The sequence below is a fragment of the Alligator mississippiensis genome, chromosome 1, assembly GCF_030867095.1.
Source record: "Alligator mississippiensis isolate rAllMis1 chromosome 1, rAllMis1, whole genome shotgun sequence".
Taxonomy (NCBI): domain Eukaryota; kingdom Metazoa; phylum Chordata; order Crocodylia; family Alligatoridae; genus Alligator; species Alligator mississippiensis.
In genome coordinates, this window is record NC_081824.1 from 237620677 (window position 1) to 237647570 (window position 26894).

General features: G+C 49.2%; 1 long non-coding RNA gene across 1 annotated transcript; it reads right to left on the reverse strand.

Annotated features, from left to right (window-relative positions):
- Window positions 1-2407: 2407 nt before the first annotated feature.
- Window positions 2408-26894, reverse strand: LOC132247672 (uncharacterized). The gene is made up of 4 exons (XR_009458950.1): window positions 18947-26894; window positions 18408-18560; window positions 7679-17272; window positions 2408-7290 (listed from the first exon to the last, which is right to left on the reverse strand). It is a non-coding gene; the product is annotated as an uncharacterized LOC132247672 (long non-coding RNA).

A 26894-nucleotide genomic window follows, 5' to 3' on the forward strand; every position in this document is an offset into this window, starting at 1 on the left:
GGGGCCTTGGGAGATCATGGCCATCCTGCAGGACCCCATCCCGTGACACCCTCCTCCTCCAGCCTCCTATCCCCTTACTTACCAGAATGGAGTCTGGGTCCAGCTCCCTGCAGCAGCAAGCAGGGACTGCCCAGGGGGAAAAAAAAAAATTGCCAAAGCTCTCCAAATTGATTTGGACCTTTTAATTGGTCCCCTGATTTGATTTGGAGATTTGGCCACTAAATCAGGACAAATCTCCAAATCGAAATCAGCACACAAAGCTTTGCACAGCCCTACTGCATGTCTCTTTATGTTACCATCCCTTCCTGGTACCTTATTGTTGTTGAATGGACTTCACATTTTTGCTTGTTTGCCTCTTAAGCTCTTTCCAGACTTGCTCAGAGAATGCTTTTCTGTTGTTTTCTCCACATCCATCACAATAATTTCTGTGTTGACCTTAATACTCCATGCCTTCAAGTAAATGAGGAATCTTTCTTGTGAAATATCTTGCATGCCAAACACAAATGGAAGCATAAGGTGGTAGTGACTTATCTCCAAGTCTTATGTTCCTTCTTCTTGCTCGACTATTGGACAGAAATCCCTATCCCAGCATTATTGTTTAAGGGATGATGTGACTCAAGGAGTTCATGGTCCGCTCCCTGTTCATCACCTCTAGGCCTGGCATAGCACAAACCACTTGGTTATCCAGTGGTGCCGTCTTCCCAGTGCTCTGAGAAGGCATCTGGAGGTAGGACAATTCAGGCCTGCTAGGTCTCAGCAGGCTTCTAGAACCCTGAGATTAAGTCACAGTTTTTAGTCCAACAATACTCTGGGCCAGTTTCTGCCTCTTCATTTCTTGGCCTTGTTCATGTTAATCCTCTCTGTCTCTTGCTCTCGGGATTTATAAAACCCATAAATAAACAGGCAGTCTGAAGAAGCAGGGTATCCTACAAGGAATGCTGACTTTGCACACCTGCCTACTCCAACTCCTCTTGGCACATCCAACATATAAAAATATTTTGCCTCGGCCATCTCCCAAAAAGCTTGTCTTCTTGTAGATACTAGGAAATTATTTAAGTTTTTACAGTTATTTGGTTATTTTGGGCCTGGACATAAGCAAAAGGCTTGGGAGAGGGGGGTTTCTACAATGACCAGCAAGTGAACTCACTCTTATGACTTTTTTTGTTTGTTTTGTTTTTTTAATTTACCATGTGGTTCCCAGAGGCTGAAAGGATTTGGATTAGTTAGCCGGGTGAAGGGAAGACTAAAGGGGGATTAGATAATAGGTCTCCAAGTACTTGAAGGGTAGTTTTACAGAGAATGGAGACAGGCTAGATTTTCTGGGGCAAGATGAAGAGTAATAATATGCTGGAGCATCTAGCTGCTCCATTCTCCCACTCATTACTCTCTTTAATTTCTCTTTATGAGTGGCTCTGGGTAATGTTCAGGAATCTCTTTGGGCCTGAGGAAACCCCTTGATTCAGAGAGATGGTCCTAACTGCCTCTGCTTACCTAATAACCATGTGCTCCTGCAGCACCCTTCCCCCCAACTTCCTGTGCCTGAGAAGCAAAACCACTTAAAGGTGCATTTCCCAATACCACACTCACCACACAAACATGTGACAACGGTTCCCCCACTTTCAACAGAACTGAGATCAATGCACCTCTGAACAAATGTTCTGAGATATAAAAGCATTGTATTATTATGATTATTAAATGGATCATGAAAGTCCCCTTCTAGGTAAGGAGGAGGCACAGCTGCTTATGACAGCTTGTCCTACATGATCTATGTATAGCAAATACAGCATGTCAGCATTCAGGGTTCTGAGGTCTGCACTGGCTATAAGTGCTTAGGTCTTGATCTTGCAAAGGACTTCAGCACATACCTAGCTTTATGACATGTAAGCAACCTCACAATTGCCAGCTCCTGACTATCCACTGTGTGTGAAGGGAAGCATGTGTATCAGTCACTGAGGGACCAGGGTCTTACTCAGGAGTTTCCACCATGTTTATAAAGTGGCCTTAAGCAGGGGAAAAAGGGGAAGGTATCAACTGAGGAACCAGCATGCCAAATACATTCTGCTTGGCAGACACTTGTCTGGATGAGGCACAGCTGGCTTCAGCTCAACTCATAGGAAAATTAAACTAAGGAGGAGAAAAAACATTGAATTGAATGTTTACATTTCCACCAGCTACAGGAAGGTTCCTCCAGCTGATCTGCCTCACAAAGCAAGTTGCTACAGCTGACTTGTTAACCAGATGTTTCACATCAAGTCTGAAGGCTTTCCATATGACACAGAAAGCTTAGATAACAGGCAAACCTTACTGCATTAAAAGGTAATTTGAGAGTAATTTGTCATTAAAACATCCAGAAGAGCACCAGCTGCAGTTAGACGCTTCCTACAAAATCACAGCACAGACTTCATGGTTCTTTAAAAAAAATACTGTGTTTCAGATTAATGAATGACATTTAAAGTATTCTAAAGAAAGTAAAACAACAGTGACATTTTAATACACAACTACTTTGTTTATATGAGGCTTTGGAACCCGACAGCTGGATTTCCTGCATGGGCACTCAGGCCTATATTCAAATATGCAGCCAAAACGCACAGCACTACTGCCGACGGGAAGGAGGAGATCCATCTTGGCAATGGATTGCTACCATTGAGCATACTTGGGCAGACAGAAAAGAAACAAGGTCTTAAAGGCTTGGGGTCCCTGAATTCCTTGCTACTGCTAGTAATGTAATGGTATTTCAGTGTGATGCCTTGGGCAAGGAGCCAAGGAAAATACTAACAACTTAGCATTCCAATTTAGTTCAGAGTTTCTTTTCCAGCCATCTATTAAGCATTATTTAAGTTAAGAAACTGTGAAACAAGCATAGCATAGCCACAAGAAGGTGGTTTAGTAGTGGTGCTTGCCTTAAATTCTATCCTTGTGGTTATCTGTCAAGCCTATGCTTCAGGCAACCTGTGAAGTTTCAAATTTGGATACTTCGTAACAATCGCATGGAGAGGTTTTGTGTGCTGATCTGACAGACTGTTGGAACACAGCAAGAGCAAGGTGATGAAGGGTACATCCTTATATTTTTCAGACTGGTAAGGAAGGGTCCAACTCTGCCACTCCTCCCTTCCGCCTATTTCAACAGACATAGTCTTTACACTTTGTCTTTGCTTATTGTATTGGCAGCAAGGGAGGGACAGCAACAGCAGCCCCAGAAGTAGCATGGGATGTCTGAAGACACATGCGAAGCCAAGATTTTAAAAAAGAAGGGACATGTAAAAAGTATAAGTGCATCCAACTAAGGACTGTGAATGATAAACAGGCAGTTGGGATAACAGTAAAGTGCACTTCCATCAAACGGGACAGAAGGCTTTTGTTTTATAAACTAGATAGAGGACAAACATTAGCCACTTTTTAGATGCAAACCACTCTCACTTTTTAGAGGTAAATGAGTTACCTCTTCCTGCCCTCACATTTTTTCTATTTTACACCCCAGCCTGAAGCAGTCACTGAGAATAGTTTTGGGGGTGCTGGCTGTAGCCATGTTGGTCTAGGGACATAGGCAGACAAGGTTCTTTGGGTAAGTGTGATATCTTGTATTGGACCAACTAAATAATTGGAAAATTGTTCTTTGCAAGCTTTCTGATACAGACAACCTTCTTCAGGCAGGGGAAGACTTTACCTCCCTCTGAAGGAGGGTATTTGTACATGAAAGCTTGCAAAGAACAATTTTTCACAACTATTTAGTTGATCTAATAGATATCACATTTACCCAAAGAACCGTGATCATCTCTGAGAATAGTACATTTTTCAAAAAAGTTCTCCATATTGAAGTTTTGGGGACATCTCGCTTCACTGTAAGTAGTCCTTCACACACAACTCCTGCTTTTATGGGCATCCAGATTGAGATGCAAATAGTTCTTAAAGGATATAGTTTACTGGAAAGTTTATCAGCAATCTGGGAGAGCCAGCATAGCTGATAAAGACACTTCACTGGTCAGAAGGAAAGGCACAGCAGTATAAGGTAGAGAGGTTTTTGAAAACCTGTTGTCTGCCACCCTCTTGTGGATAAACACACAATGAATAGTGATGCTTGAATCTTATATTTCACTTGCCATCTCAAATCACTCTACAGAGGTTAAGAGCATTATCCCCATTTGCAGGGGTGAAGGAGATGCAGAAGGCTGGTGGCAGAGTTAGGAATAGAACCATGTGCCTGGCCTCTGCTATGCACTGTTCCCTCAAAGATTTGAACCAGCTGGTTCATAACAGCCAAGGCAACATGGAGCTTTTCACTTCTACACCAGTGGTGCAGCTATCCCACCAAGTCTGTTGTTCCAATCATATCATAGTGCCTCAATTGTGCGAGGACTTCCAATTCTTCCTGCTTGTTTCCCAGGCTCCGTGCATTCGTGTACAGACACCCAAGGTGACTAGTTGATTGCCCTACGTTCTCAGGAAGAATCACGCCTCCCCTGCTTCTCCTTCCTTCGGGTCCCCTGCTTATTTCAGGGCTTTGCTCTCCAACCCCCAGAAAACCTAATTTAAAGCCTTCCTCACTAGGTTAGCAAGCCTGTCTGCAAAGATTCTCTTCCCTTTCTTCGTCAGGTGGATCCTGTCTCTTGCAAGCAATCCTTCTTGGAACAACATCTCATGGTCGAAGAAGCCAGATCCCTGCTGGCAACACCACCAGTGCAGCCATGCATTGATCTGCAGGATGTGTCCACTCCTGCCAGGGCCCTTCCCCTTGACTGGAAGGATTGAGGAGGATATGACCTGTGCCCCTGTCCCTTTCACCCTTGCACCCAGAGCCCTGTAGTCACTCTTGATTTACTCCAGGTCACCCCTGGCAGCATCACTGGTGCCCACATGGATGAGCAGCATAGCGTTGTAGTCAGAGGGTCGAAATCTTGGATCTGGGCTCCAGGCAAGCAGCAGAACACCTGGGACTACAGGTCAGGTCAGCAGATGGATCCCTTCGTCCTCCTCAGAAGGGAGTTTCTAACCACCACCACCCATCGCTCTCTCTTCGTGGCAGTGGTCTCCCCACCTCGTGGATTCCTGGCCTGGCCTTTTCCACCAATGGGATATGCTCTTCCTCCTCTGTTGCTAGCACTCTATATCCGTTTTTCAGGCAAACCATTGCACATGGGGGGCGGCTACTTCTTGCTGCCAGAAGATACAAGCTTCCTGCTTCCACCTTCCTGGGAGTCCGTGCTCTCTTCCTGTTCTAGCACCACCTCGGGCAGTCCTTTCTCCACAGTCCTAGAGGTTTCCTTCAGCATGGAATCAGTTAAGTCCTCATGGCCCAGGATGCTTTGAAGCCTTGCTACCTCCTCCTGTAGCACTTTTGTTTTTCCCTGAGGGGCCACCACCAGAAAGCACAATGCAAGTTGCAGGTCCCCGATCTGGCTGACACTGGAAGGAATCTGTAAGCCGCAGTCTGCACAGCACCAAACCAGGACCTGGGTGGAAGCCTCAATGGTGTGTGGTCCTCCCTGGACAGACATCTCACAGGTGGAAGCAGGGAAACAGCTGGAAGTGGCAGTGGCTCTGAGACTGCAATGTCCTCCAGCCATGTCTCCAGGTCTTCTGATCTGCTGCCTCTCACTTCAAGCCTCTTTTACCAAGCAGACCTTCCCTAGCAAACTCCTCTGTAACTGGCCTGTTTGCTGTTCCTTGATCTGAAGGGGTCCCTTTTCCCTGCAACCTCTTTCCTCCCAGCAAGCTTCCAGTGAAGGAGTGTGAGAGAGTTTCCAAGCAAACTCCTGCTTACTCTGGACACTAGTTAGAAAGGGGCTTAAGTCTTCATCTAGCTGCTGAGTTATAGCTGCTAAAATAAAACAATGTAGTTAGTCCTGATAACATATAAAAGAAAATAATCTTACCTTTCAGGCTCTCCTTCAAAGAGAGGAGCAGCAAACTGACCAGTGAACTGTTGCAAACTGTCCTATTTACCTCTCCATGTTCACTGCTTCCCTGGTTGCTTGGACTGCCTTCTTATCTAACTCTCTTGGGCCTGGACTTCATCATACCCAGGCAATATCAATCAGCAATCAGTTCACTCAGCTACTCAGAGCACACAACCGAGCACATAACCCACCAAAAAGCCCTCAGCAAGCCAAGCACACAGGCAACCCCGGATCAGTTACCTTCCCAGAGCAGGATCTGGTGCCTGGTTCCTCTTCCCCTTTCTCTTCTTGTTCCCAGCAAACTACTTACAAACTGTCCTCTTTGCTGTATTTGTAGTGAACAAATCGAAGAATTCCATGCAGATATAAAGCCAGTGTACCTACTTGGGTGCCAAAAGTTAAGCATGCATGTATATCTACAGAATTATTGGTTTGTCATTTCTTCACCTAAAATCAGACTGCATGTGTTCCCCCACCTAATCTGGGAATTTTAATATAAAATGCATGGGGTTTTCATTTTTAGAAATCCTGATTTTTTTTATTTTTTTTATTTATTATTATTTATTTATTTTTAAAATTTCAAGTAGTTTGAATGTGTAAGGCTTGAGCACTTACGTTTCATATACAAGGGTGTTTCAGAAGCTTATGGCAATTCTAATACAATAAAGGGCTTAGTCTTTCTGTGCGAGGTGGAGGAGAGCAGTGGGAGAGAGCCCCTGTGCCAAAGGCTGGAGGAGGCAGCAGCAGTAGAGGACGGTCTTTACATGGCTGGCCCTGAAGGGTGAGCAGGGCATGAGGGGGGGCCATGTAAACACTCCCTGAAATCCATCATTCTTGACGGGCAATTAGCTAGTTTCAAAATAAAACCACTTTGTGTACAAGATCACTTCCTGGATCACATCACTTTTCTACTTAGTCTCCCTGCTTTGCAACACAGGTATTCCAGCAAATCACAAGTTTCTTGCTACCATACTCAAAAAAACCCTTTGGCTGCTGTGACAGCCACTCCTGCACCACAAGTTCCACATCTGCATCACTGACAAGTCTGTCTACAAAGAGACTCCTTTAACAGTCTAAACAGGTGATAATCACTTGGCACAAGATCAGGACTGTAAAGTGAACATGGTAAGATTTCAACACCCAGTGCATGCAGTTTTGACAGTCACCCATACACTGTGCAGCCTTGCTGCAGGTGGGGCAGGTGGTCGCAACTCTGGAGGGGTGTTGCTGGGTATGCTGGATTGGAGGTACTGTCACTCCCTGCCCCCTTTTACTGTAGCTGCAGTGGGTTGCCCATGGATCCACTGACCAGGACACAACCTCCCCATGCAGCTGGCCTGAGGCTCACCCCTCAGGCTACAGGATTCTTTCTAGCCCCTGGGCCCAGGCCGTGGATCTGTAACCAAGAACAAAAAAAACAAAAACAAGTAGTGAAAAAAGGCTGCACTTATCTTGTGCTAGTCCTTTGGGGGAGGGTCGCCACGGTTGTTGCTCCACGCTGCAGTCAAGGTACCTCAACTGGATTCAGTTGGGCATGGGCTAGCCCCAGGTCTTGGCCAGGTGAGACAGACCCCATCCCGGGCCCCAGCTGGAGCTAATTGCCAGGGCTGTGCCCACCAAGCCTGCCTCTGGCCAGTTGCCACAGCCACACCATCACTGTGTCCATGCTGGAGCTGGGGGGGAGGTGGCTCAGACACACTCCCCCCAACACACACTCAGACACACAGTAACAGCGCCCAGCCCCAATACATTCCACCCTCCCCCCTCTTTGGCTTTTGGCTCACCTGTCCACAAAGCCAGTGGCTTTTCTTCTTTGCCCTTACAGGAGAAGAATTTGCATTGTGGTGCTGTCATCCAGGGTGATAGTCTATAGAAAAATCAAAACCCTGTAGCCCCAAACTCCACTGTAACAATGGGGGGGTTATCTAACTTGGCCTTTTTAAGCCATTGAAGTGGAGCATGATCTGTTATAACTGTAAACTTCTGCCCAGTCAAATAATAATGGAAGTTATTGATGACCCATTTTAGGGCCAAATATTCCTTTTCTATTATGGTGTACCCCTGCTCCTGCAGTTGCAGCTTTCTGCTAATGTATGTTTCTCATCTTCCCCTGGCTGAGAAAGCACTGTCCGTAGGGCTATATTAGATGCATCAGTTTGCACCAGAAAAGGTTTTGAAAAATCGGGGGTGTACACACTGGGCTGCATACACAGTACTTTCTTGACTTGTTGGAGGCTCTTTTGGTTTCCACTGTCTAGCCTATCTAGGTTTGTGCTGAACCTCTAATCAGCTGTGACAAGAGGGACTTTATGTCCAAAAACCAGAGTACCAGGAGGTGGTAATAGTTAGTTAACCCTAGGAAGGACCACATCTGTCTCTTTGTTCATGGCAGGCTATAGTTCTGGAGGGCTTTCACCTTGTCTAATATCGGTTGTATTTTCCTTACCCGTATTTGGAAGCCTAGATACTGGGTGTCCTCTTGTCCCAACATGCATTTCTTTCAGTTGGTGGTTAGGCCTGTGGCTTGCAATTCTTTCAGCACCATCCTCAGTTGCTATAGATGTTTTTCCCAGGTCCCCAAGTATATTACCATGTCATCAATATGTGCAGCAGCATACCCCCGATGCGGCTTCAGCACTTTATCCATCAGGCACTGGACCACTGCTGCTGCCCCATGCAGGCTGACCAGCATCTGGACACATTTCTACAGACCCCATAGGATGGCAAAAGCAGTCTTTGTGGGAGCTCGCTTCCAGAGGTATTTGCCAATACCCCTTGGCCATGCCAATGGTGGAGATAAACCAGGGCCCCCCATTTGTTCCAGCAGGTCCTCCACCTGGGTTATAAGGAAAGTGTCAAAGCAAGCCATGCTGTTGACTTTTCTAAAATCAATGCAAAATTGCATGCTCTCATCCTTCTTTGAGACCATGACAGTGGGGTTTCACCAAGTGCTTCTAGATTCCCATACTGCTCCATCCATCAGCACCTGGGTGCTTTCCTTGTGCACAACCTCTTGAAACTTCTGGGGTATTCGTTGCTATTCCTCCTGTACAATCTTCCCATGAGGGGTCTCTATTTGGTGCACCCACTACATTTTTACTGGATGATCCAAGAATACTGTCCCAAATCACACCACCAACTGAAGTTTTTTTTTGTGCCTCCCTACCTACCATCTGACACCTTCAGGGAAGGAATTCTACCTGATCAACACATCAAAGAGCTACTCAACACAGCTCACAAAGACACTCTCATGGACCCAGAGGGACAGACTTCCATCTTCAGCTCCCTCTGTGCAAAAATGAAGTTTATTTCCAACCTATGGGGACTTTTTACCATCTTGTACCATCCTCACTTTTCCAAGAGCCTGATGAAGGGACTTTGATTCCCAAAAGCTTGCAGAAAAGGACCATTTTCTTGCCATTTTCCAGTTGGTCTAATAAAATGTATAATTTTGGAACCAAGAGTTCTAGTTTTTTTGTATGTCTTTTTGTCTCAGACCAACACGACTACCAAGTACACACCCCTGAACCAGCAACTGAGTCACTTGTTGCCGCTGCACCAGCATCAGCCTCATCCCCATCTGGATGGGCCCACCCATGTCCTGTCTTTGCACCTCTGGACCAAACTCAACTGACTCTGGGGCACCTGCAATGAACCCCCTGTCCACCCATTTTTTAAAGGGGTTGACATGGTAGATCTGCTCGGCTTTACACCTCCCTGGTTGCCACACTTCTAGTCCACCAGGCCCATCTGCCATATCGCATCATACGGCCCCTGCCACCTGGCCATAAACGTAGAAGTGTCATCAGAGAGCAACACAAGCACCCAAATGCCCCTTACTGAACTGCCTCTCATGAGCTGGCTGGTTGTATATGGCAGCTTGCCTACCCTGGGATACCTGCAGGTTCTCTTGTGCCAGTGCTCTCACAGCACGTAGCCTCTCCCTCATCTCGAGCACGTAGGCAATGGGGATCTGTGCTGACTCCCTCTGTTGTTCTCAGCCTTCCCTGATTAAATCTAAAATCCCATGGAGGTGGTGGCCATATAACAACTCAAATGATGAGAACCTAGTAGCATTTTGGGGTGGTTTACAGTAGGCAAACATTAACAGCACCAGTAGTTTGTCCCACTGCTCTACATCTTGTCTGGCTACTTTCTTCAGTATGCTTTCTTCATCATGCTTTTGAGGATCTAGTTGAACCACTCATCCAGACCATCCAGTTGTGGGTGGTATACAGATATTTGGAGGTGCCAAATTTTCAACATCGCACAGATTTCCTTGAATATCCGGGTCATAAAATTGCTACCTTGATCTATCAATCTCTCTCTGGGCAATCCCACGTAGGTGAAGATTTTCAGCAGTTCTTCTGCCGCCTTCCCCACACTCACTGTTCTCATGGGTACTGCCTCTGGATACTGGGGGGCATAGTCCACCAGGACCAAAATATAATGAAACCCAGCACAACATTGGGGCAATGGCCCCACAATATCTATTGCCACTTGCTCGAAAGGCTTCTCCATGAGTGGCATGGCAACCAATGAGGCACTCAGCAGGCATCCTGGGTGTCCCAACTGGCACCCAGGGCAGGATCAGCAAAAGTGCCCTTCCTCCTGCTGGATCCCTGGCTAAAAGAACCTATCTAAGAGGCGCTCTTGGGTTTTATCCTCCCCTAAGTGACCTCCTATGGGGAGCTCAGGGGTAACCCTTAACAGGACCCTCTGGTACCGTTTTGACATGGATAACTTCATTCCACCAGATGAATCAGATCAGGCCACACCACCTCCTCTTCTACCTAGGTGATGCCTCCTTCATAAACCCATTGGAAGCTGTCTTCCCAGGATTGCTGTACTGCGAATTGCCCCATCTTTAGGTCCTGCTGCCAGTTCACGTTGGCCTCCATCCCACAGTCTGGTCCACCAGAGCTCATGCCTGGCAGAGGTTCACCCAGGAGCCCTTCTGCCTTGGTCCCTGGCCAAGGTGTTTTTTGCTGCGCAAGGGTATCCAGCAACTCCCTCAGGGAGGGCCAATCCTGACCCAGCAACAATGGGTAAGCCAAATGTTCCTCCAGGCAAGCCAACCCTTGGGTACCCCTCAACCATCAGTTGCACCCAGGTTCACTCATAGGTCTAGGGCTTGTCATGGAGGCAGACCAGCTTCAAATGTTCAACGTTCCAGTGATCTGCTTCCCGCACCAAATCCTATAACACCACCATCCACATACAGCCAGCATCAACTAAGGCAGTTACTTGCTGGCCCACAAGCCAGGCTTCAATGATAATGTGGGATCCCTCCATGCTGCATCCAGTTTTCCCTGATTGTGGCCTATCACAAAAGCCACACTCGATTTCTTCTATGGGGGCATGCTCCCATCTGTGGGATGGTTCCTTTCCCCACCTTGCTTCCCAGACTCCTCCTGCTCTTCCTTGGTGGCAATTACAGGGGTAGTGCCAAGGCCATCTGCATTGAAGCAGAGCCCGCCTGACCCCAGCAGGAGCAGTTGGGGCACTGCCTTACCTCGAGGGAAGGGAACCCTGAAATCATAGATTTACAGATTGTAAGGCTGGAAGGGACCTCGGAAGATCATTAGGTCCAGCCCCCTGCACCAGGCAAGAAAGACAAGTGGGGTCAGATGACCCCAGCAAGATGACTATCCAGTCTCCTCTTGAAGATTTCCAGGGTAGACAATTGCACCACCTCTGGAGGGAGCTTATTCCACAGTCTGGACACCCTAACTGTGAAGAATTTTTTCCTAATGTTGAGCCTGAAATGGTCTTCCAGGAGTCTGTGGTCATTACTCCTGGTTCTCCTCAAGGGCGCCCTGGTGAACAGTTGTTCGCTAAACCCCTGATGTACTCCCCTGACGTAGTGGTAAATTGCTACCAAGTCCCCTCTCAGCCTTTTCTTTTTCAGGCTGAAGAGTCCCAGGTCCCTCAGCCTTTCCTCATATGGCTTGCCGTGCAAGTCGCTAATCATACAGGTAGCCCTTCTCTGGACTCTCTCAAGCTTTACCACATCCTTGTTAAACTGCGGCACCCAGAACAGGATTTCATAGACATTTGGGCTGGAAGGGACCCCAGAAGATCATCGAGTCCAGCCCCCTGCCCCAGGGGCAGGAAGTCAGCAGGGATCATAGGATCCCAGCAAGATAAGCATCCAAATGTCTCTTGAAGGCGTTCAAAGTGGGTGCTTGAACCGCCTCCGCTGACCGTCTATTCCAAACCTTGGGGGCTCGGACAGTGAAGAAGTTCTTCTTAGGTCCAGCTTGAATTGGTCATGGCAGAGTTTGTGACCATTCGATCTTGTCATCCTTTGGGGCGCTCTGATGAACAGATGTTCCCCCAGATCCTGATGAGCACCCCTGATAAACTTATAGGTGGCCACCAGATCACCCCTGAGCCTGCGTTTTTCCAGGCTGAAGAGTCCCATAGCTCTCAGCCTCTCATCATAAGGTCTGTTTTCCTGACCTCTGATCATGTGCATGGCTCTCATCTGCACTCTCTCTAGCTTCTCCACATCCTTTTTGAATTGTGGAGCCCAAAACTGGATGCAGTACTCCAGCTGCAGCCTCACCAAGGCCAAGTACAATGGGAGAATGACATCCCAGGATTTGCTTGAGAAGCACCTATGAATGCAAGCGAGCGTTTTGCTCGCTTTACTAGCTGCAGCATCACATTGAAGGCTCATGTTCATCTTGTGGTCAATCATGACCACAGTGCAGAGGTAGAAAAGGATCTTGGAATCATTATTGATGCCAAAATGAACATGGGCTGACAGTGTGGGGATGCAGTCAGGAAGGCCAACCACACCTTGTCATGCATCCACAGATGAATCTCAAGCAGGTTCAGGGAGGTGATCCTTCCCCTCTACACGGCACTGGTCAGGCCGCAGTTGGAGTACTGCATCCAGTTCTGGGCGCCGCACTTCAGGAGGGATGTGGACAGCATTGAGAGGGTTCGGAGGAGGGCCACCCGCATGATCAGGGGGCAGCAGGGCAGGCCCTATGAGGAGAGGCTAAGGGACTGAACCTGTTCAGCCTCCACAAGAGAAGGCTGAAGGGGGATCTAGTGGCCTGTTACAAACTAGTCAGAGGGGACCAGCAGGCATTGGGGGAGTCCCTGTTCCCTCAAGCACTACCAGGAGTGACTAGAAATAACGGTCACAAGCTGGCAGAGGGTAGATTCAGACTAGACATCAGGATGCGCTACTTCAGTCAGGGCAGCTAGGACCTGGAACCAACTTCCAAGAGAAGTGGTGCTGGCTCCTACCCTGGGGGTCTTTAAGAGGGGGTTAGACAAACACCTTGCTGGGGTCATTTGACCCCAGTACTTTTTCCTGCCATGGCAGGGGGTCGGACTTGATGATCTGCTCAGGTCTCTTCCGACCCTACCAACTATGACCCCCAAATCCCTTTCATCTGTAGTACTAACCAGCATATCACTGCTGAGCCTATAAGCATGCTGCAGGTTTTTCCTCCCAAGGTGGAGAACTTTGCATTTTTCAGTGTTGAACACCAACAGGTTCTCAATCTGCCCATTTCATGAGCCTGTCAAGATCTGCCTGGATTGCCCTCCTGTCCTCAGGTGTGGATGCTTTACCCCAGAGTTTGGTGTTGTCGGCAAACTTGGCCAGTCCGCTTCTGATACCAATGTCTACATCACTGATGAAGATGTTAAACAGTAGAGGCCTTAGGACAGAGCCTTGAGGGACCCCACTGGTGACCGCGCACCAAGATGATTGGCTTCCGTGAACCACCACCCACTGGGTCCTACCGCGGAGCCAATTCCCCAGCCAGCGGACCGTGGTGAGATCGAGGCCACAGTTAGCCAGTTTTGCCAAGAGGTGATTATGGGATACCAGATTAAGGCTTTTTTAAAAAGTTAAGATATAGGACATCAATCTCTTCCCCCTTGTTCAGGCGATAGGTGAAGGTGATCAGCTCGTGGTCACTGTCACCCAGCTTCCCTTAGATTGTTAGGTCGCTGATTAGGTTGTCCCCGGTTGCCAGTACCAGGTCAAGCAGTACTTTACCTCTTGTCAGCCCACAGACTTCCTGCATCAGATAGAAGTCATCCACACATGAGAGAAAGCTTTGCGACCGCTTGGATTTGGCTGAGCACTCCTCCCACAAGATGTCTGGGTAGTTAAAGTCTCCCATTACAACCATACACCAGGAGCGTGCGGCCTCAGCCAATTCCCTGGCAAACTCCTGGTCAAGGTCTTGACCCTAGGTAGGGGGTCTGGAGTAGACTCCCACCATAGTATCCCCTGTGCCATGTTCTCCATGGATTTTAACCCAGAGGGTCTCAAGTCTTCCACTGTGGGTGCCAACGTTGGGGACACGTAGCTTTCCTTGACATAGAGAGCTACACCCCCACCCCTTTTGTCCACTCGATCTCTCCTGTATAGAGTATAGGAGTCTATACCTGTGGTCCAGTCATAGGTGGAGTCCCACCAGGTCTCTGTTATCCCTATGACATCATAGTTATTTGCATTTAACAGGAAGACAAGTTCCTCCTGTTTATTCCCCAGGCTCCTGACATTTGTGTATAGGCATGCAAGTGTCCCCTTGGGGGTCCTTGCCTTGCCTACAGTTCATTCCAGGGCTGGGGCAGGGGTGGGTTCCCTTAAGTGCCTTGGCCTGCTGGCTTTGCAAGGGTTGCTCAGCGGGCCAACAGTGGCAGTAGTCCCCTCATCCCCCGGCGGGCTTAGTTTAAAGCCCAGTGGAGCAGGTCAGCCAGTCTGGTTGAGAAGAGCCTCCTCCCCAGTGGAAAGAGGTGTAGGTTGTCCCTTCCCAGCAGCTCACTGCCTCTCTCGCCAAAGAGCAGACAGTGGTCATGAAAGTCAAAGCCTTCCCGATGACACCAGTGCCACAGTCTTTGGTTCACTACCTGGATCCTCCTCTCCCTCCTCAGTCCATAGCCCAAGACTGGGAGGATCAAAGAAAACGCCACCTATGCCCTCAGATCCTTTAGTTCCGCTCCCAAATCCCTGTAGCGGTTCATGACCCGGCTGGGAGTGCTCCGAGCTGTGTCATTGGTGCCCACATGGATAAGAAGCATAGGGTAATGGTCAGTGGGCTGAAGGAGCTTAGGGATCTTCTCCACAATGTCTCGGATTCTGGCTCCCGGGAAGCAGCAAACTTCCCAGGCTAAGGAGTCAGGGCAGCAGATTACCCCCTCACTCCCCCTCAGGATGGAGTCTCCCACGTCATACACTTTGCGTTTTGTCTTGGGGAGAGCAGGGGCGGTAGATACAGTAGCGCCTGTGTTGCCTGTGGAAGCTGGCAACTCAGCGGGCTCTGCTGGGGCTGCAAGAGGTTTGTACCTGCTGCAAAGCCCCAGTGGGGCAGGGACCTTGGTGCAGCGGGCCTTGAGGCCCTTGGCCACCTTAATGCAGTACTCCAGTTGGGGTCTCACCAGAGCTGAGCAGAGAGGAAGAATCACCTCCTTGGTCTTGCTGGAGATGCATCGATTGATGCATGCCAGAGTATTATTTGTTCTGCTGGCAACAGAGTCGCCCTGCTAGCTCGTATTTATGCTGCAGTCTATTACTACCCCCAGGTCTCTACCATTTGTAGTGCTGGTCAGGTTGGTGTTGCCAAGCCTGTAGGTGTGCAGGGGATTGTTTATCCCCACGTGGAGCACTTTACATTTCTCAACATTGAACTTCATCTGGTTCTGACTCACCCAACTTGCTAGCTTGTCTAGGTCTGCCTGTATCTGCAGACTATCTTCAAGCATGACCACTCTTCCCCATAACTTGGTGTCATCTGCGAACTTGGCCAGTGAGCTCTTCACCCCTGCATCCAAATCATTGATGAAGATATTGAAAAGTACAGGACCAAGCACCGACCAAGCACTGCTGCCCACTTCTTACCAAGATGACACAGATCCGTTCATTAGGACTCTGAGTCTTACCCCACAGCCAGCTTCATACCCACATAACCATCTTGCAGTTAAGCCCACTATCTTCCAATTTTCTTGTGAGAACATCATAGTATACCAGATCAAAGGCTTTTAGGAAGTCAAGGTATACAACACCCACCACTTCTCCCTTATCCAAGTGGCAAGTTACCAGATCGTAAAAGGAGATGAGATTGGTAAAACAAGACCTGCCTGTGACAAGGCCAGGCTGGCTGCAGTTCAGAATCCTACCTTCTGCAAGCCTATGGCACACAGAGTCCTTAATTAATTTTTCTGGGATTTTCCCTGGGATAGAAGTTAGGCTAATTGGCCTACAGTTACCTGGGTCCTCCCTTGTCCCCTTCTTGATGATGGGCATGACATTTACCCTCTTCCAGTCCTCAGGGACCACTCCAGAGTGCCACAAGTTTTGGAACAGTTTTGCCAGGGGCTCTGTGATGACATCAGCCAGCTCCTTCAGCACCCTCTGATTGAGTTCATTTGGTCCTGCTGACTTACATATGTCTTATTTCTTTAATTGATCACACACCAGTTCTACGGCAATAGTAGGGAGACAGTCATTTCTGCCCTGCTCATTCTGTACCCTATGTGCCATAATTTTCCCTGTGGCCCGGTGAAATACCGAGGCAAAGTAGTCATTCAGGAATTCTGTTTTCTCCTGAGTGTTGGTAACCAGCTGTCCTGAGTTGTTGAGCAGTGTGGCCCCACACTCCCATTTGCTTTCTCTTGTTCCCTACATACCTAAAGAAGGTTGCCAATCTAAGTTCAGTCGCTGCCTTGGCCTTTCTAATTTGTTCCCTACAAGTGTGAAGCGTTGTTGTATAGTCTTCCTTGGGGCCTGTCCCCAGCTTCTATTCTTTGTATGCCTCTTTCTTCTTTGTAAGGAACACCGTCCTTTCCCCGTTTAGCCAGGAGGGCTTCTCAGCCCCTTTGCTGCCCTTTTTCCATGTGGGAATAGACTTCCTTTGTGGTTCAAGGATTGCGTCCTTAAGAAGCGACCACTCTCCAAGCACATCTTTTGCCTTCGGTCCCTGGTCCCGCAGCACTTGCCCTACTAGTGACCTGAGCTTGTTGAAGTTTGCATTTTTGAAGTCCAAGACTTCAACTCTGCTATCAGATTTGTCTGCCTTACGATGGACTGTGAACGTAATGGTTTCATGGTCACTGTTGCCCAGGCTACCCTCTATTTCTAAGTCAGTCACCAGGTAGTCTCCTTTGGCCAGGACCAGGTCTAGGGGAGTGTTACCTCTGGTTGGTCCATGCACCTCCTGAGCCAGGAAGAGCTCTTCAATGCAGGTCAGGAAGGAACTTGATCAGTCAACTTGGCTGAATGTTCCTTCCAAGAGATGTCTGGATAATTGAAGTCACCCATGATGAGCATGTCACATGCTCGGGCGGCCTCTCTCAGTTCTCGGGTGAACTCCAGATCAAGTTCCTCCCCTTGATTTGGTGGTCTGCAATATATGCGTACAGTTAAGTCTCTCTGCACGTCCCCCACCTCCCCTGCAGCTTGACTCAGAGGGTTTCAAGCCGCTCTTTTTTGGAGCTGATGTCAGCCTCCAAGGAGGTGTATTGCTCCTTTACATAGAGAGCTGCACCTCCACCTTTCTTCCCTATCCGGTTCCTTCTATGCAGGGTGTAGCCCTCCATGGCTATGTTCCAATCATGTGAGGAGTCCCACCAGGTCTCTGTAATCCCTAGTAGGTCATACTGCCCATTAGAGAGCAGGAGGGCTAGCTCTTCCTGCTTGTTCCCCATGCTCCTGGCAAGGTGAAGAGGCACCCAAGTCCTCCTGTTGAGACTCTCAGCTTCCTGTCATGCGGAAGGAGTGTTATTCCCTCAGCTCTCTCAGAAGCGGCTCTCCTAGTGTCCCTATCTATGGAGATTTCTTGTATGTTGGTCCCCAGGCAAACTCTAGTCAGTGTTTCCCCGTCCCCCAGCAAACTTAAAAAGCCCTATCTCAGGGGTGGGCAATTATTTTGGGTGGAGGGCCACTTACCAAGTTGTGGCAAGCTGTCGAGGGCAGCAGGGGTAGCCCTGCCCCTTCACAGGTGCCCCGCCCCCTGGTCACCATCTTGGGACCCATGTCCCAATGTCTTGGGACCAATATCCCAGAGCCAGCACCGATGGGGCCCAGAGCAGGGTGCAAGCTGGCAGGGGTCTGTGGAACTGGGCTGGGCTGCACCAGCAGGGAGAGGGGGGGAGCTGGTCTGGCTCCATAGAGCCCCTGCCAACTGGGACCCTGTACCCCTGCTGCCCGGCTCTGGGCCCTGCTGGTGCTAACCCTGGGCCACCGGTGAGGACCCCACGCTCCTGCTGACTCCCTGTCCCTGCTGGGGCTTCTGGCTGAGGGGGGCGGGGCTGGGCAGGCTCTGCTGTTGCAGGAGCTCTCCAGGGCCTCCCCTGGGTCCTGTCATTGTCCGTGTGATTCCTGTCATCTTGGACAGGAACCAAGGACAGATAAGTTTTAAATTTTCTAAATTTTTTTAGGGGCCCCGCAGGTCAGATTGAATGGCCTTGCAGGCCATATTTTGCCCACCCCTGCCCTATCTAGAGGATCAGCCACCCTGGCTGAGAACAGGGACTTACCTCTCTGCATGAGATGGATGCCGTCCCTTCCCAGGACTCTTCTGTCCCTGAAGTGTGAGCTGTGGTTGAGGAAGCCAAAGCCCTCTCAGTGACACCGGAGTCATTGGTTGATTTCCTCAATGCAGCCTTCCCTCCTCAGACCATGGCCTGCAACTGGAAGGACAGAAGAAATGACTGTTTGGGCCCCCAATCCCTTAAGCCCAGCCCCCAGAGCTCTGTAGTGACTCATGATCCAGTTTGGATTGTTCCTGGCCATGTCATTTGTTTCCACATGAATGAGGTGTGCATAGGGTAGTAATTGGAGGGATGGACTAGCCTGGGGATCCTTGCTGCAACATCTGATGCAGGCCACAGGCAGGCAGCAGACCTCCCAGGGTAGGGGGTCTGGACAGCAGAGGGGACCCTCGGTGCCCTGCAGGAGGAAGTCCCCCACCAACACTACCTTGTACCTCCTCTTGGGGGTGGCAGCACGCTACTTACCTTCCTCCTCCTCCAGTGTCACCATCGGAGCCTCCTCCTGTGTGGGGAGGGGAACGTACCTGTTGTGCAGGGCCAGCGGAGGAGTAATCCTGGTCCTACATTTCTTGAAGCGTGAAGTGACCGTCGTCTAGGTAGCTTCCTAGGTCCTAGGTACGTAGCTCCCTGCTCCAGGACTTGTTCCATCCAGCTGCCAAAAAATCTTCTGCTTCAGGGCTGGAGGATAGCTTCCTTAACTTGCAATCTCCTGTGGAGTTGTGGGTTCAAGTCCCATTCCTGACACCACTTGTGGGTAGGGCAGGTGACTGTGACTCTAAAAGTGGTTTGCTGGGCATGTTGGGTTGGGGGTACTGCCACTTCCTGCCCCCTTTTACTATTGCTGCAGTGGGTTGGCCATGGCTCCACTGGCCAGGACCCTGGCCTCCCTGTGCAGCCAGCCTGAGGCTCACCCCTCAGCCTACAGCATTCTTTCCAGCCCCTGGGCCCTTGCCGTGGGTCTATAATGAAGAACAAAAAAAACCCACCCCAAAAACAAGAAATGAAAAAAAGCTGTGTGTCATGGCGAGGTCCTGCAGGAGAGCCATGATCTCCTTAAGGTCCCTCTCACCGTGTCAAGGCCGGCCCAAGGGCACCCTCTTCTTCTCGCCCACCACGTCTTTGATGTTCAGTATATGTTGGGAGGCTACCTTATACCGCCTTGGGCACGGCATATCGGGACCTCTGTCCCTGCCGTTTTTCCGGACTCTTGTGGTCTCCCCGTACAATGGGTGCTACTCAGGCACCCTAGCCTTATGGGCTATGCGTGGCTCCTACCAACCCCTAATACCATGCCCCAAGCCTCGCAGATGTACTGGACACTGGTCTGTCATAATACATGCCCGCTCTCCTAGGCCTTCTCTAGTGCTGCCCCCTTCTCCGGGTTCTTCTCTACATAGGGTGCTCCCCTCTTCGGGGCTCGCCGTGCCCACCTTGGGCTTCCCAAAATGCTGCCCCCCTTCCTGGGGTTCGTCACGCCCGCACTGGGCCTTCTCAATTGGGCCCCCTCTCTGGGGTCTCGGTGCCCTTTCTGGGCTTCCTCTAAAAGTGCTGTCCCGCTCAGGGACCCTTGCCCGCTTTGGGACTCTATGTCGAGCCTCTGGTCTCTCAGGCCTACCGCACAGCTACCCTCTCTGGTCCAGGCTCACCGCGCTGCTATCCCCTTTTGCCAGGGACCACCACAGCACCTTGCCTTTCTCCTGGGGTGTTGTACTACTAACCCCTTCCGTCGGGGTCCACCGCAGCACCCTGCCCCTATCTGAGGGCTATTGCCGTACTAGCCTACAACCAGGCTCGCTATGCCCGTCTCAGGCTTCTCAATGGTCCCCCTTCTCTGGGACCTTACATGCCCGTGCCGGGCTTCCTGATACTATCGCCCCCTCTCTGGGGCTTGCTGTGCCCACGCTGGGCACCGGGGTCCTCCCACTCCGCTGTGAGGCCCCTTTAAGTAAGTTACGCCCTTACTGGCACCGGGGTCCTCTCACCGCTGGGGTTGCCCCTGAGAATACTGTGCCTTCCCAGGCGCTAGGGCCCCACACCCTGTGGGTCCCTATGAGTACGCTGCACCCTCCTCAGGCGCTGGGGCCCCACCCCTCTGGGGGTCCCTATGAGGCCTCCTCCAACCCCTTATAGCCTCACCCTAGCCACCGGTGTAATAGACCGCCACAAAACAAACACAAGCCTCTTGGCCACAACTTAACTCAAAGCTGCCTGGCTAAACCATGGTGATCAACTTCTTCGAGCTGCCCTCCTTCACTCAGCTAGAGCAGTTCCTGACGTGCTTGCATCCTAGCTCCAAAAGCTCCTGCCTCGCTAACAGGGAACCACCAGCCTGGCCTTGGTTCTAGGCTTTATAGGAGCCAGGCCCTGCCCTACATTACCAGCTGACTGCTGTCAGGTGTGAGTCAATCTATCTGGAGTTGCCCTGGCAACTCATAGCTGCGCTCATTATCCCTGCTAGGGCTTTTCCCCAGCAGTTTTGCCCTCTCTAGGAGTGGGGCAGCAAGGTGCCCCGCGACACTGTGCTTATCTTGTGCTGATCCTCTGGGGGAGGGTTGCCACAGTTGTTGCTTCATGCTGCAGTCCAGGTACCTCAGCTGGCTTCAATCGAGCACAGGCTAACCCTGGGCCTTGGCCAGGTGAGACGGACACTATCTGGGGCTCACGTTGCCAGTATGAGTACACCCCTCTAAGCCCTGCTGGCCCCCCATCCCCAAGAGAACCCCTCAGCAATTGCCCTGGGATGCTCTTATTTCCCCTCTCTTCCAAGGACAGGCCCTTCTGCCTGACCCAGATTGCTGGGTTTCTAATGGCCCCCAGCTGGAGCTAATTGTTCAGGTTGCACCGGCTGAGCCTGCCTCTGGCCAGTTACCATAGCTGCACTGCTGCTGCATCCGTGCTGGAGCAGGGGTGGGGGGCAACCGTCCCAGATTGGAGGCAGCTCAGATGCACTCCTTCCAGCAGTAACGGGGCCAAACCCCATTACACTTGCCTTGTCATGATAGAGAAGACCTTGCTTGAGCTTTCCATACCATTTGGTCTGAACAACTAGCTGCAGGTAGCTTTGGAGAATGTGGTAGAAGAGGTACAGATAGCTCTCCAGTCTAACTTACGGTGCTTCACAGAAAGCCATGAATTAGACTGATCCTCCAAACCCAACAGACGTTAGCCAATTTGGAGTCGATCCAGGGATAGAGGCTGCATCTCTCCAGCGTCTTCCCCAAGCTCCCCACCCCTCTCCCAGGCCCCTCAGGATGAGGGGGAGAAGGCAGGGGATGGAAATCCATTCTGGGGTTTCCCCACCTATGCTGGAGTTGTGGGGGGGGCGGGGGGAGGAGTGCAGTAGAGCCCCCCCCACCTCAGGGGGATTCCAATCCACCCACCTCACCCTTTAGCATCAGCTGGGCAACCCCCAGAACAAGATCCCTTGGTTCCTTTCCACCCCTCCCATTCTGAAAACAGCACCAGGAGCAGGGCTGAGCTGTGTCAGCCCAGCCCTCCTTCTGGCACACACAGACACAAGTTAATGAAGGCACTCTGCTTTAGAGCACCTTCATCTGAACCTTCGTGTAACGAGGGTTCAGACTGTCATGAGATCAGGCCCCTTTAAAGTGCTCTGCAGTCGTGCACTTGTGTTAGGCCATGGCTCTAAAGTGCTTTAAGGGGCCACATTGGGTGAAGATTGTCACTTCTGTCCACACCTTAGTAGCTGTTGATTGTGACCCCATAGCCCATGAAGTAGACAAGGACTAGTCCCTTGCAATCTCAAAACAGAATGAGCAAGACCTTGTCAGAGGATAGTGGAGTGTGGAATTTTTTGGGTGGTGGCAACAATGTATGCTTCCATTGAGGCCTTTTGCTCTCTGGCTTTTAATGATGGACCTATGTCTTGTCCCCAGTGACAATGCATGAGAGAAGCCTCTCTCATATTCATCCCATACACATTACAGAAACTAGGTACACACTTCCACACATTGTCATGTATGCACATCTGTTAGTTGCTTTGGCATCCAACAGACACAATTTCTAGTAATTCAGGTGATCATACAAAATGGTGTAGATATTGCCAGCATTTACACCTACTTATACTGCCAGCATTTACACCTACTTCTGTCACAAAGAATGCTCGCTCAACTCTTTACAAGTACAGCAGCATTAGCCTTGGTCACGTTGTCCTCCACTGTAGCTGTTGGGTCATCCTGCTCAGGGTTCATTCACTACACATGTGCAGCCACTTTGGAAATTCTCCACCCACTCATAGATTTCTCAATGAACCATATGGTTCTCACTATATTGTGCCACAATCCTATGATGAATTTCACTAGGTGGCACACATTCAGCCCACAAAAAAGGAATGACAGACCCTGTTCTTTTTTAATGCATGCTGACAGAGGTGTGGCTGTGTTGTTTAAGTGCTCACTTGTGTGTTCAGTGCAAAATGATGATTTTGTTCAACGGTGCTATCATCAGTGTTCCCTACTGCTGTGCAAGTTTCCCATGTTTTCAAAGATACACAGAATGGGCAGCCATTTGGCTGTTAATTTCTGAAATACTCATATTTTCATTAAAAGGTAATTCTTGAAGGAGAGTTGAAGAGCTTGAAAGCAAAGTGGAAATCTGAATAAAGTCCAGTGGAATAAGGAAGAAAATGAAAATCTTCGGCTGTTAGGCATCTTGGGTGAAACTCTAGTTTGGTAAATTTGACTTTATTTATATGCTACCCTTCCCAACAAAGGCTCTAGGGAGCTCACAAAAGAGGAGACAATAACTTATAAAACAGGAGAATGAACAAGGAACCAAAGCAACTTCAAAGGGGAACTAGAGCATCAACATAAAACAAAACCCACCCACCCCCAAACAATATTTCACCCTAGCTTTGTTTGCCAAATGCCTGTCTAAAAAAGGAAGGTCTTAGAGTTTCTGAAAAACATCCAGGCTCTGGCAGGCATCAAGAGGGAATTCCAGAGCTGAGGAAAAACTGCTGAGAATGACTTCTTACATTTTTTTTGGGCAAGTGAATTTGGAATATTGATGGTAATTACAGGAGCCTGATTTCGGCTGACCTTAGGGATTGCAATAGGGCATATGGGAGAAGACAGTCCCTTAGGTACATAGAGTGAGACCATTTAGGGCCATATACATCAAAACCAGTACCTTGAATCACTCCCCAAAAGTTACTGGGAGCTAGTGCAGACTCTGGAGTGTTGGAGTTACATGCTCCTGGTGACCTGACCTGCCAGACAGTGGGCTGCTGCATTTTGAACCAGCTGCATCTTCTGGACAGTTTTCAAGAATAGCCCTACATAAACTGCACTGATGTAGTCTAGCTTTGAGGTTACAAAGGTAAAACTGATGATGACCAGATCTGAAAGAAAGGATTACAGCCTTCTCACTAGATGGAGGTGATGGTCCTGTGGCAAGAAGCTTAGTGCTCCTGCCACTTTAAATGGCCTGCAGGTGTGGCCTGGGCAGATTGCAGTCATCTGACCAAGAAGGAGGGTTGGTCTTAGGGAGGATATAAGCCCAGGTCCTGAGATGAGCCAGAAGTAACAGCTTGGAGCCTGCTGAGAGATTGCTACCTCAGCAGGATGATTGCAGCTCCAGAAGATCTACATGGAGGGTAATACTTGAAGCAGTCTGCAGGTTTGGGGAGGAACTAGGGAGAGGAAGAAGTTACTAGGGATGTAGGGAAGGGTCTGGAGCCCAGACTGAGGGGCTGAGAGTGTGGGACCAGAGAGGGAGAAGGTGCTGAATATCAATGAGGGGCATAGTGTAGGGGAAGAAAGGAGCTATTCAATTAGCCCATAAGGTACTGACCACAGGCACCTGATGGTCCTTTGAGAGAGCAAAGCCCTGGGGTAGCCTCCCTCACATAAAAATAACATCAAGGTATGGTGGGTGATTGGCCCAGAAAGTGAGGGCTCTAGGGGCTTCATAGCCACCCCTGGAGACTGAGGTGGATCTGGGTTTTAATAGCATATTGAGGGCATCTCACTCCAAACTTCTGCATAATCTTACCCTGCAGCCTCATATACATATTAGAACAGGAGGGGTGACAAACTGGATTTTGGGGGGGACCCCAAGAGGATCACCACCATCTGGGAACTCTGTATTAAAAACGAGCAGAAAAAACAGTTCCATGAATATTCACCAGGTCATACAAAGGCTTTATTAGCACCTCATGGTCAATTGAATTAAAGCCTGCTGAAAGATCAAGTAAGATTAGCAGGGCACAATTTCACCTGTCAGTCTCCAAGCAAAGATTGTTGGCTAAGGCTACGAGGTATAGTCTCTGTGCTATATCCAGGGTGAAAGTCAGACCGACAAGTGTCCAGTAAACTGATAGCAACCAGATGCTCCTAGAGCTGACAGGTGACCGATCACCTGTTCAATTACATTTCCCAGGAAGGAGAGGTTGGAGATGGGAAAAATAGCTGGGGGCCAGACTATTGCAGACTTAAACATGTCTGACACACTGCCCTCCCAACAGGAAGCACTAACAATCCCTGTCAGCAGTGGCCCAGTCTCCTCCAACTTGCTTTTACAAACCAGAATGAGCATGGGTCCAACTCACAACTGGTTGCCCTTATCTTCCCAAGCCTATTTTCTGCACCAGTGAGTAATAGCAGTTTAAAACAATCCATATAAACAGGACAAGACAGAGCCTCCTCAACTCCAAACTCTGACTGCAGTAAAAGTGGTGACTCCCAAGCTGTGCTTGATATTGGCAATCTTGCCTGTAAAGTAGGAGTCAAATTTGTCACGGTAGGCTGAAGAGGCAGTTTCTAAGGGGGAAACAAGCTGGGATTAACCAGGTCATTCACCATAAGGAACAGTTCACCATTATGAATCCTGCAGTGTCAAACCTTCTTCCCTACTGCCACTGCCACACTGCAGTCTTTTAAGAAAGATCTATGATGCAATCCATAGGCTTCAGGCTGGGTTGAGAGCCTGCCAGGGGAACTGTGCCACCACAGTGGTCAGAGCAGACACACGGGGGCCCACTGTGTCTATGGCCAAGATCAGTGTGCTATTCCAGAAATCAACCAGGTGATCTACAGAGTAATCATCAAAGACAGTGAGAATACCCTGCAGAAGCTCTGCAATCCCACTGGCTTCATGAGTCTCTGGGGGAAGACAAGCCTAGTTGTCAGTGGCAAAATTTGCAAGTCAATGGCAAATTGTCTGTTATCATTTAAGCATGTTTCTCTTTTTGGGTCACTTTTATATCCAGTACATTTTCTTCTCTGTAAAATTATATATCTGGATTTTTGTCTCACTGTAAATCAGGGCATGCACGAAGGGGTGATGCTGTTTAATGCACAGTCAGAATACTTCCAGCTCTTAAGACTAATCGTCTTAACAATAATGCAAGTTGAAGCATTCTCCCAACCCCCTTCTCTCACTTCCACTATTTCCCAGAACCAGAGCACACATGTAAAGCATCTATTGCTAATGTGTACTGTTATAAGCAGTTGTTGGCAACTATGCTGAAATAATTTGTTTTCTTTCCCAGAGTCAATTGTTTGTAGCTTTAATAAAAATGGTCACAAATTCTCTGTATTATGTTGGGCAAGACTGAATCACTATGCTAAAAACACAAGGGAAACACATGAATGTTGCCCAGACAACTTTTATTCTGGCTCTTCCCAGAGGCTAGGAACAGATGTTACATTTGTCCCTGGACAAGTGGTGCTTGCATTTGTTTTGGAACAGAAATATCCTGGAATTGACATGTATGCATATAGCCCTTCTAATCAGGGTTTAGTGACTGGCTGAATGAACTGCTGTTTTTTCTGCCACTGATTCAGTGATGCAATCCCAGGATAACTGTTTAGATGTACTTTGCAAAGTCCCTGGATAAACTGCTAGTACTTCTTATCCCATGAACCTTTTTAGGATTTATCCCAGAACAATGGACATGAATATGTGGATGAGTGCACTTTTCCTGGGATAAAATGACTTATCCTGAGATAAATGTGACATCTATTTGTAGCCAGAGTGGCACAAAAAATTATCTTCCTGAGGACTGCACTGCTGTAATCTAAAGAAGTTGGGCTTGTTGTAGGGTATTTGTGCATGGCTATATGATTCCCACAGGCTTGCCTTGAGGATCTGGTGGCCCCTTCTAGCCTTGGACTCTGAAACATTGTGCACACTTTGCAACTAGGGCTGTGCAAAGCTTTGGTTGCTGATTCGACCTGGCAGAGATTCGACCCGATTCAGTGGCCAAATCTCCAAATCCAAATCGAACTGAAAGACCCTGTAATCTCTCCAAATTGTTTCGGAGGATTCAATAATTCAGACATAGACACAGCTTTAAATGTTTTTTCTACATACCTCAAGGTACCAGCTCGTGAATGCTGAGATGGTGGGGCGGATGGAGCACAGGGAGGCATGGAGCATGGTGGGGCATGGGAGCACAGGGGGATCCCCAGCGCGCTTGGTGGTGCCTGGTACCTTGAGGTATGTAGA